This window comes from Gorilla gorilla, chromosome 4, assembly GCF_029281585.2.
Source record: "Gorilla gorilla gorilla isolate KB3781 chromosome 4, NHGRI_mGorGor1-v2.1_pri, whole genome shotgun sequence".
In the NCBI taxonomy this organism is placed as follows: domain Eukaryota; kingdom Metazoa; phylum Chordata; class Mammalia; order Primates; family Hominidae; genus Gorilla; species Gorilla gorilla.
The window spans coordinates 81,565,685-81,576,346 of NC_073228.2; the positions used below are offsets into that span (position 1 = coordinate 81,565,685).

The 10,662-nt window shown below is 44.2% G+C and overlaps 1 pseudogene; it reads right to left on the reverse strand.

The window, feature by feature from the left end:
• Positions 1-10,071, reverse strand: part of LOC109026863 (tripartite motif-containing protein 16-like) — a 33,756-nt pseudogene extending 23,685 nt beyond the window's left edge.
• Between the last annotated feature and the right edge of the window lie 591 nt (positions 10,072-10,662).

Consider the following 10,662-nt stretch of genomic DNA (forward strand, 5'->3'; position numbering starts at 1 on the left):
TCTACAAAAAATACAAAAATTAGCCAGGCGTGGCGACGGGCACCTGTAGTCCCAGCTACTTGGGAGGCTGAGGCAGGAGAATCACTTGAACCTGGGAGGCGGAGGTCACAGTGAGCTGAGATCATGCCATTGTACTCCAGCCTGGTGACAGAGCAAGACTCCGTCTCAAAAAAAAAAAAAAAAAAGACACAATAACATTAAAGAGCTATTTTGAGATAAGTGAAAAAAGATTTCTGAAAAGGTAGATGTAACAGAGTTTGGCTCCATTTTTGATGTCTGGCCATTGACAGCATTTAAGTTTCCACCATTTTCTATTCTCCCCTCCCCCACACTGCCCCATCGCACACCTGGTGCTTTAGATAAAGAAATCCATGGGCATCTCCTGAGCTCCCAGCACTGGCAGGAAGCTTGAATCCCTCAAGCCCACAGATCGAATGCTCTCCAGCCCCACTCCCTAGCCACTTTAAAGGCCCAGCCTCCTCTCTGTTCTTGCCATTTTGGACCAGCTTTCATCTATCCTGCTCTCCCCAGAAACCCTGTGTATGAATAGTAAACTTTCAAGTTCTCTTAGTGTGTGAAATATCATCAGTCTTGACATCTGGCCTATTAACTGGGTCCCTCATCTCCCGGGGGGTGATCACAAACCAGTGGGATGAGGTAAAGCAAACAAAAGCTGCCCACAGGAGGGTATGAGCTGGGGGCAGGAATGACTACAGATTAAGGCAAAGTTTTATAGGAAGGTGGTATTAGGATATGTAATTAGCTATGAGCTTCTTTATCTTGTTTGGACATGGCACTATTTCCATCAGTACAGGAAGGGGCAACAAGCTCAGTTCTGCACAACTAGAATTTCTTGGCTTATTCCTGAGGCCAGGGAAGGGGGGTAAAATCACTGCATGGTGACAGCAGTCATTTCAGGTACAGATAAAAATACACACATATACATATAAAAATTGAGCTTTAGAGTCTATAAGGCTAGTCCAGATTTCAGTTCAGTGTTTCTTCACTTGGATTTGTGATATTCTGATAGTTTTGCAAGAGAAAATAACTGGGGTAGGAGAGGGGGGATTTTCATCCCTTAAAATACAATAAAGCATCGCCACTGTAACAACCTATAAAAGTATAATTCTTTGGTATTTAACAAAATGAAGCGTCTGAGTGGATTTGTCCAGACATTCAGGGAGATTCTCCACTGTGAAGTCTCTGGTGTCTAATGAGGGCTGAACTACACGAAAGCTCTGCCACATTTACGTGACAGAACTCATACTGGAGAAAAACCCTACAAGTGTAAAGAATGTGGTGAAGCCTTCAGTCAGAGCTCAACTCTTACAAAACATACAAAAGTCTACACTGGAGAGAAACCCTACACCTGTAAAGACTGGGAAAGCCTTCAGCCAGAGTTCATCTCTTACCCAGCATCAGAGGGTTCATACTGGAAAGAAACCATTTGATTGTCAGGAGTGTGGGAAAGCCTTCAGTAGAAGCACCCATGTTACCCAACATCAAAGGATCCACACTGGAGAGAAGCCCTGTGTATATATACATACATATGTGTATATACACATACGTATATATACATATATATAATATAAAAATATATATACTGTGTACTATACATATATATATACATTTTTTTTTTGCAGATACTTGAATGTTTGTGTTCATTAGAGTTCTAGGCTCTCTTGTAACTCTTTTTGTGCTCTTTGGGTGATATTATCCACTCCCATGGCTTCAATTTCATCCATTCTCAGGCAACTCCCAAATCTGTACCACCAGTTAAGATCTCTTTCCTTTACTAAGATACATTTGGCATGTCATCCTTATATTCATCTAGCCTCCAGACATTACCACTTAGAGCAGGTTTTCTCAACTGCAGCACTACTGACGTTTTAGACAGACAAGTCTTTGTGTGGGGCCCTGTCCTGTGCATTGTAGGATGTTTAGCAGCATCCCTGGACTCTACTCACGAGATGCCCATAGCACACTTCAGACATTGCCAAATGTCCCCTGGGGGGCAAACTTGCCCCTGGTTAAGAACCACTGGTTTAGACTTATTATAGACACTTCAAACAACTTAAGATAAACTGAACTCATCTTCCACTCCCTAAATTTGCTACTTCTCCTGTGTTTTCCACCTCAGGGAAGAGAACTTCCATTCACCTACACATCCAAACCAGAAACCTGAGAATTTTTTTTTTTTTTTTTTTTTCTTGAGATGGAGTCTCGCTCTGTCACCCAGGCTGGAGTGCAATGGCATGATCTCGGCTCGCTGCAAGCTCCACCTCCTGGGGTTCACGCCATTCTCCTGCCTCAACCTCCCAAGTAGCTGGGACTACAGGCGCCCGCCACCACGCCCGGCTAATTTTTTGTATTTTTAGTACAGATGGGGTTTCACCATGTTAGCCAGGATGGTCTCCATCTCCTGACCTCGTGATCCGCCCGCCTCGGCCTCCCAAAGTGCTGGGATTACAGGCGTGAGCCACCGCGCCCAGCCGAAACCTGAGAATTTTCTTTTTTACTCCCTCACCTCTCAAATCTACACAACAAACTATGTCAATTTTATATCCTTAAAATTATTCAAATTCTTTCCTTCTCTTCATATTTCTTATATAGCAGAAAACTAGGTAGGATAAGGACAGAGTAAATGAAGAAGTGATTCCAGCTACCAAAGAGGAAACGGGAATAGCCTCATAAAATGCCTCAGGATGAGGCACAAAGCTGATCTCTGGATCATGTGTTGGGCTTATAACTTTAAGGAGGAAGTGTCTCTTCCTTGAGTCTGGAAAGAAATAAAGAGGCAAGCTATTAGGATTCTGATGTGGTCAAGTGAAGATGAGACTGCAGGGGGATTCAACATTTTCTACAGGCCCGGAGGATTTGGGAAGAACCCCTAACTCTTATTTCTAAAGATGCAATCCGCCTTGTTCTCATTTACGTGTACAGCTGCTTCTTGGCACCTCTCCCTCCTGCATTTGCATTTGTGGGCTTACCACTTCTTCCAACTAGGAGATGATACCAGGTTTGGAAAATGGAAATCCTACTCAAGAGATACAAACAGAATGTAATTTTAAGTTCAAAAGAGAAAGGACCACTCTATTCTCAGTCCCACTCTGTTGCATTTGAGAGAGGAGAAAATGAAATAACTAATTGTCAAAAGCAATTAAATAATTTTTACCCAAGTAGGGTGAGAAACAGTTTAAGGATCTGATCTGGATTCTGTGGGGGAAAATAACCAAAGCCTCATTTGTTATCATCCCCTAATAGAAGCAAGGGAATCTTTAGAAGGCAAAGGTATCCTGAAAGGTCAATCTGGGGTGGAAGGACCCAAGCTTACCCAAGGAGACCAGGTTCCTATAGTTCTCCAGCATTACATCCCTATACAAGACTCTCTGAGCAAGGTCCAGTTCTCTCCATTCTTCCTAGTGAAGTTCACAGCCACATCCTTGAATGACGTAAAGCCCTGAAACACCTGCATGGGGTTCTGAAGAAAAAGTTAAATGAGGCATACTTAGGGGAGACTGATGGGATGGAGAGGAAATAGATTAAACTATGTTCGCAGTGTCAAAGACAAGATTTTATTGACTCGTATATTAAAGAATCTTAAAATCTTAAAATGCATATACCCCTTTGACATAATTTGATAGTTTTGTTTTACAGTAATTTTATATACAGAACTCAATTATAAGAAAACTATCGGCTGGATGCAGTGGCTTACGCCTGTAATCCCAGCACTTTAGGAGGCCGAAGCGGGCAGATCACGAGGTCAGGAGATCGAGACCATCCTGGCTAACACAATGAAACCCCATCTCTACTATAAATACAAAAAAAATTAGCCAGGCACGGTGGCGGGCGCCTGTAGTCCCAGCTACTCGGGAGGCTGAAGCAGGAGAATGGCGTGAACCCGGGAGGCGAAGCTTGCAGTGAGCCGAGATCATGCCACTGCACTCCAGCCTGGGCAACAGAACGAGACTCTGTCTCAAAAAAAAAAAAAGAAAACTATCAGAAATATGGAGAGTTATAAACAAAGAATCACATCTATTTATACCTTACAATAGAAAAATAGCAAAATCGTTCTAAATAACCTAAATGTTTGAGAACAGTGCTATGAGCTGCTAACTGTCCATGAAAATAGACCTCCTCCTCTCCTTTCTAGGTATACAAACATTTCCCAACCTCCTCTGTAGTTAGACCTGGCCATGAGATCCTAACCAATGGAATGCAAGCAGAAGTGATGTGCGCCCTTTCCAGGCCTGACTCACATATATTCCTCCATCCTGTTTTCCCCTTCTGACTGGCTGGTAGGGCCATGAGCCCCAGAGTGAGTTTGGAAGCCATGTGGTAAAGAGGCTAGAACTTCGGGTAGCTCAGGTCCCTGAATGGGCATCCTATCAATCTATATACCCAGTCACATGGCTATGACAGCAAACAATACACTTCTATTGTATTAAGGCCATATATATTTTGGGTCTATTGGTTACAACAGTTATTAGTAAGCCAACCCAAACTAATTCAGAAATCAGCACCTTCAAGTGGGAGATACCATAATAAAAAGTTCAAATACACAGGTGGCATTGGATTTATAGTCAGGTGGCAAGCTTCAAAGAAAAGAATATTTACGACTGGAGAAATGCAGACTCTTTTTTTTTTTTTTTTTGAGACGGAGTCTCACTCTGTTGCTGGAGTGCAGTGGCCACGATGATCTCGGCTTACTGCAACCTCCATCTCCCATGTTTAAGCGATTCTCCTGCCTCAGCCTCATGAGTAGCTGGGACTACAGGTGGGAGCCACCACACCCAGCTACTTTTTTTGTATTTTAGTAGAATCGGGATCTCACCATGTTGTCCAGGCTGGTCACAAACTCCTGACCTCAGGTGATCCGCCCACCTCGGCCTCCCAAAGTGCTGGGATTACAGGCATGAGCCACCGCATCCAGCCAACAGATGCAGACTCTTAATATACACTGGCAAACTAATTAGCAACTATGAGGGCAGGGCAAATGCTCACTGGGCCTGTGGCTCTAGAACAGGTTGGAAAGCGCCGGAATGCTCTTTGTGTAGAATGCGCCTGGATATGTCTGGCGAACAAAGAATGAGTTAAGTTCAGGAAACAATGTGTCAATTTTCAAGCCAAAACAAAAGAGAATAGAGTGCAGAAATCTGAGGCCTCACGTGGTTGGAAAAGCAAACTGTTTCTAGATCTCATACAGTGGGAAGTAAGTCTAACAAGAGCTTTGAGCAATAAAGGCCCATTACACCTGTTAACTAAACAAAGTGATTTAGCCCTGTAAAAAAAACGTCAGATTAAGGATGTGGCCTTCCCACCCAAGCCTATTGTTCAGCTGGCCTTAAGGTTATCTTCAGTTACATTGAGAGACACATGGTAAGTAAGAAACTAAGAAATAGGCCAAGCTGGCCGGGCGCAGTGGCTCACGCCTGTAATCCCAGCACTTTGGGAGGCCGAGGCGGGCGGATCACAAGGTCAGGAGATCAAGACCATCCTGGCTAACACGGTGAAACCCTGTCTCTACTAAAAATACAAAAAATTAGCCGGGCACGGTGGCGGGTGCCCTGTAGTCCCAGCTACTCGGGAGGCTGAGGCAGGAGAATGGCGTGAACCTGGGAGGCGGAGCTTGCAGTGAGCCGAGATGGCGCCACTGCACTCCAGCTTGGGCGAGAGAGCGAGACTCTATCTCAAAAAAAAAAAAAAAAAAAAAAAAAGAAATAAGCCAAGCTTGAGAATTATATCTAGGAAAGAACTTTGAGTATAAGAAGGCTTTAAGTTTTTGTGGAACAACACCTCCGTGATTTCAATGCACTGACTTTTTTCCTGTGCCAGAGGAATCAGTATCTTGCTTTGATTCTAAGTAATTTATGTCACTAACTTTCTATAAATCTTTCAAGAATTTACTTAGCCTTCAGGGCCCACATCAAATCTCACTACTTTCATTAGCCTAGGAGCTGCTTAAAAGGACTTTAAAATGCTAGTTGAATGAATAAAACCTTCCTAAATCTCTCTCAGCCAGACACATTTGTTCCTGCTCCTCCAAGTCCATACAGCATTTTCCCTAAGACACTTTATTATTGAGTAGGCCCTTAATAATAAGGGCCCTTAATAATAAGGCCCTATTTAATAATACTAAATCTGCTGGTTTGTGCCACACAGATTTGTGTACATCTTTTCTCCCCAAAATATTCTAAGCAGATGCAAGCAAGAAATGCCTCACGTGCCTTTGCATATCTACGCCAAATGTCTCAAGTGAACAAAAAGAAGCTTGATTCTTACCCAACCATGTTCTAGGAGTCATGCTCCTCAATTATCTGCTAAAGAGGCCTCATTCCCATCCTGCCCCCACCATCCTTTCTCTACACTGCCAACTGATGGGCGAGGCTACCAAGCCTCCTGACCTTCACTGCTACTGCCATACAACTGAGGAACACTCAAACACCATCTCGTTGGCAGTCCATCCCACCTGCTTGATCCTTTCCTTTCAAACTGCTGTGGCTAATGTGGTTGACAAGCTTCATGCTAAGAGAAAAAAAATTGCTTCAGGAATTAAAATAAGATTTCTGAGAAGAGAGGAAAATCCCCAACTCAATTAAAATAAAATTTCCGAGAAGAGAGGAAAATCCCCAACTCACCTGGGACTCTGCTGTCCGGCAAAGAGCAGCCATATTTTTCTTCTTAAGATACCCCTTTTGGGAAAGGGCAGGGTCCTCAGAGGGCGGAACTGGAAGGAAATTGACATAAAGGAACCTGGTTTATCTTTATGTATCTCAAACCTATGAATTTAGAAACAGCCACTTATGAGAAAATGTGCCTCTGACCTTGGCTGTCCATAGCTTGAAGGATTTTACAGACATCTATGTAATGAGACTTCAAAGATAATCTCAGAGGATAGAATGAACATAAACTTAGGGAAAGGTATGACCATTAACTGGGCTCAGGATCTGCGTGAGCCACTGCTCTGAAAACGAGGTTCCCTGGGACCAAAAAACCCTGAAACAAAACAAGAAGTGCAATGTTACAGTTGGAGAGGTGCTTAAAGACCTCCAGGCTCAACTCCTTTATTCGCAAATGGAGAAAGTGACCAATTTTGTAGAAAAAGAAAAAGGGAGTCACAGCAGCAAAAGACAGCAGTGCCCGCCCCAGCAGTCATGGTCACAGACACCTTTAGCCACCCCATCGTGAGTATTCCAGGCCCACAGTGAGTCTGTGGCCATCTCAGGCCTGTTAACACCACACACGCTCCACTAAATTGTATGTGTCGTATCATTCACCACTGCATCCTAAGCACCGAGCACGATGTACTTGGCAGACAGCAGTCCCTAAGTATTGTGAATGAATTAATGAATGAGCCCCAAATTCCCTTGGTGTGATTCTATGCCCAACAAGCAACCTTCTGCTCATAATTTACTTCTCCATTTTGACTTCTTTGCCTGTAGGGAGAGAACTGCTGATCCTATTACCTTTGAGCATTTCTTTGCGCTTATCTCTAGGTAGTAGGGTTACATGCTATTTATCTTATTCTACATATCATTCTATATTTTCCTAATATTTTACAGTTTATTATTTCTTCAATCCTCTCTCCACCCATCTCCAAAAAGCAGTACTTAAACCTCCTTGTGGATTTGTTTGGGGGAAGAAGTAGTTCTTTTAGGCCTCAGTTATTACCAAGTACAGGGTTTCACAATTTTGTAGAATTCATGCCTCCTGTAATCCTTTGTCATTGGAACTCTGGCTCTGGAGTCTGCCTGCCTACTGCCTTTACATCCTGGCACTGTTAACCATAGCCAAGTTTCTTCTGGGCTTCAGTTTCCTAATTTTACAAAAGAGAATAATAATGGTACCTACGTTGCTACAATGTGCGTTAATGCACATAAACGGCCCAAACCAGTACCTGGTACAGAATAAGCACTCAGGAAAGGTCATTTAATCATCAGTTAATTATTATTCTCAATATTTTCTGCATATCAACATTAACAAAGACTTTATGGCGCTTTCTTTCTATACTTTGTTTTACGAGGAAAAAAAGGTATGATCAATATGTTTGGTCATACTCCCAAATCCCAACTTCCCCACAAGATGCCTGTCCCCTCCCTGTACTGGACACTGACAGTCAGTGGGGGCTAAGGTAGAGTTAGGAACTCCTAAGTTCCAGGACTTCCAGAAATCAGAGGGCCTGAGGGCAGGATATTATAGGAAAGTCAAACAGACTAGAGATAGACTATGGAAGTCCCTTCTAATCTGGGGCATCCCTTTGTATCTCCTTAAGAGAAAGTGCTTTTTAAGAGGAAACTGAAAGAGAGCCAAGGAGCAGTCTCTAATTCTGCCAGAAATGAGCAGCAGGGCCATGGACCCTGGGGACGCAGGCCCCAGCTCTAGCCCTGAGCTCATAGAAGGTTCAAGGGACTAAGGCTCTCCCATGTGCTATAATGCCAAATCAAATCATCAGCCTCTCCATACCTATTTCTTTCTCCTCCTCCAAGGAGTCTAACTTATCCCCCCTCATCCTTCAGAAAGGCAGGTGGTATAACGGAAAGAGTACGGAAGTAAGGTATCTTGTTTTTTCAGAGTTTCAAATTAAAAGGGAATATTAGTAAAATCACTACCATTCTTCGCACACTCACCATACACCAGGTGCTTTCCATAAATCAGTATTTACAGATGAGGAAACTGTTAACTTGCCCAAGGTCTCTGTGCTGCCCACACACATTTTACAAGGTTGCTGTAAAGAAAAACTAAAATGAGGTTGTGTGTGCATACTGCAGATTCTCGGCTAATGGCAGGACCCTTTGTTTCTATTTCTTACCTCTGTTCTGGGATTTGCAGGTCCAATCCTCCATAATCATAGCCTTTGCGCCACTATTTGGGTGAAGCAACCTTTCCATTCTCCACATATCTTCCTGGGAATTGCCAGCATTCTGCCAGAAACTGTGGCAAGAGATTCTGGATTGAAGTTTTCCCCTTTTTCATTGTATTTCTTTTTTCATTCTCTGAGACTCTACTCAGAACGCAGAGTCTGACGCAGTATCTTTTGAGCTAAAGCTAAACTCAAGAACTTCGGCAGCCATTTAATCTTCAGGAAGCTCTAAACACAGGCAAGTCTCAGTACCTTTATACCACCAGGGCCCTGCAGAGTCAGACACTGGGAACATAGACAGTTACAGACAACAGTAAGGATACTGTGCCTGATGAACACAAAAGTGCAGGGTGGTGGAAAGTGCCCTGCTGGGAGTGCCTGGATTCTAATTTCCACCATTTGCTAGTTGGCTGGGTGACCTACAACAAGCTACTTTTCATTCTTGGATGTTTCCTTCTTACGTATAAATGGGCAGATGGATGCCTACTATTAATAAAAGCAACAACTTAATGATCCCTTACTTGGTGTCTGGCCCTGTGTCAACTGTTGCATGTCAAAATTCCATTTAATCCTCACAAGCACCACTTAAAAGCAGGTACAACAAACCTCAAATTACAGGTAAAGAACACGAGACACAGAGAGTAACCTGCCTACACTCACATCGGAGCAATACCACTCTCTGAAAATGTGGATAAACGGGTCTCTGATATCCATCCCCTCCCACGTTCACACTTTCAGTCTATAAAACGGTTCCACCACACTGCAGGCTGCAGAGACATAAGGGACGCGTTGGTGCCTAACCTGGCCCTGGTACAGGAGCCTTGGGCGCTACCTGCCTCACTTTCCAACCAAATGCTCCAGGCTGTGCGGGCCCTCAGCCGGTTTCCAAGCAAACGACCCGGAGGCGTCTCGGATAAGAAACACACATACACCCCACTCCCACACACACAAAACCCAAAGACACGCTCCAGGGGCAGAGGGGGCGCGTCAAGGTGGCCGAACCCTAGCTCCAGCAGAAGGAATTACAGTCAGATCAGCGGGCCCGGGGAGAGACCCAAAAGGGAGCAGCCGGGACCCCAAGTCTGACAATCCACTGCTGAACACACACACCCTGTCCAGCGTCTGCTCCTCCCCGGTCCAGACACACAGAGGGTTCTCTGCTCTGGGGGACAGGGAGGACACAGACTCGCCACGCGCGGAGCTCCTCCGGAGAAAGGGGCCAGAAGCGGAAGTGCGCGCCGAGGCTCCTGGGAAATGTAGTCCGGAGCGGCCCCGGCGACAGAGCGAGAGTCTCTCTCAAAACAAAAACAAAACAAAAAACTAAACAATGTTAAAAGTGAAGTTATAGAGCAGAAATTTTTTTTCTTTGAGACGGAGTCTCGCTCTGTCGTCAGACTGGAGTGCAGTGGCGCGATCTCGGCTCACTGCAACCTCCGCCTCCCGGGTTCAAGCGATTCTCCTCCTCAGACTCCCGAGTAGCTGGGATTACTGGCGCCCGCCACCATGCCCAACTAATTTTTTAATAATTTTAGTAGAGACCAGGGTTTCACCATATTGGATAGGCTGACCTCGAACTCCTGACCTCAGGTGATCCACTCACCTTGGCCTCCCAAAGTTCTGGGATTACAGGCGTCAGCCACCACGCCTGGCCCAAAAATTGTTTCTTATGCTTGATCTAGTCTGTTGTTAGAGTCTTGATTGTATTTTTCATGTAATTCATTGGATTCTTCAGTTCCAAGTTTTCTGTGTGGTTCTTTTTTATATCTCTGTTAAATTTCTCATTCAAATTATGAATTTTCTTG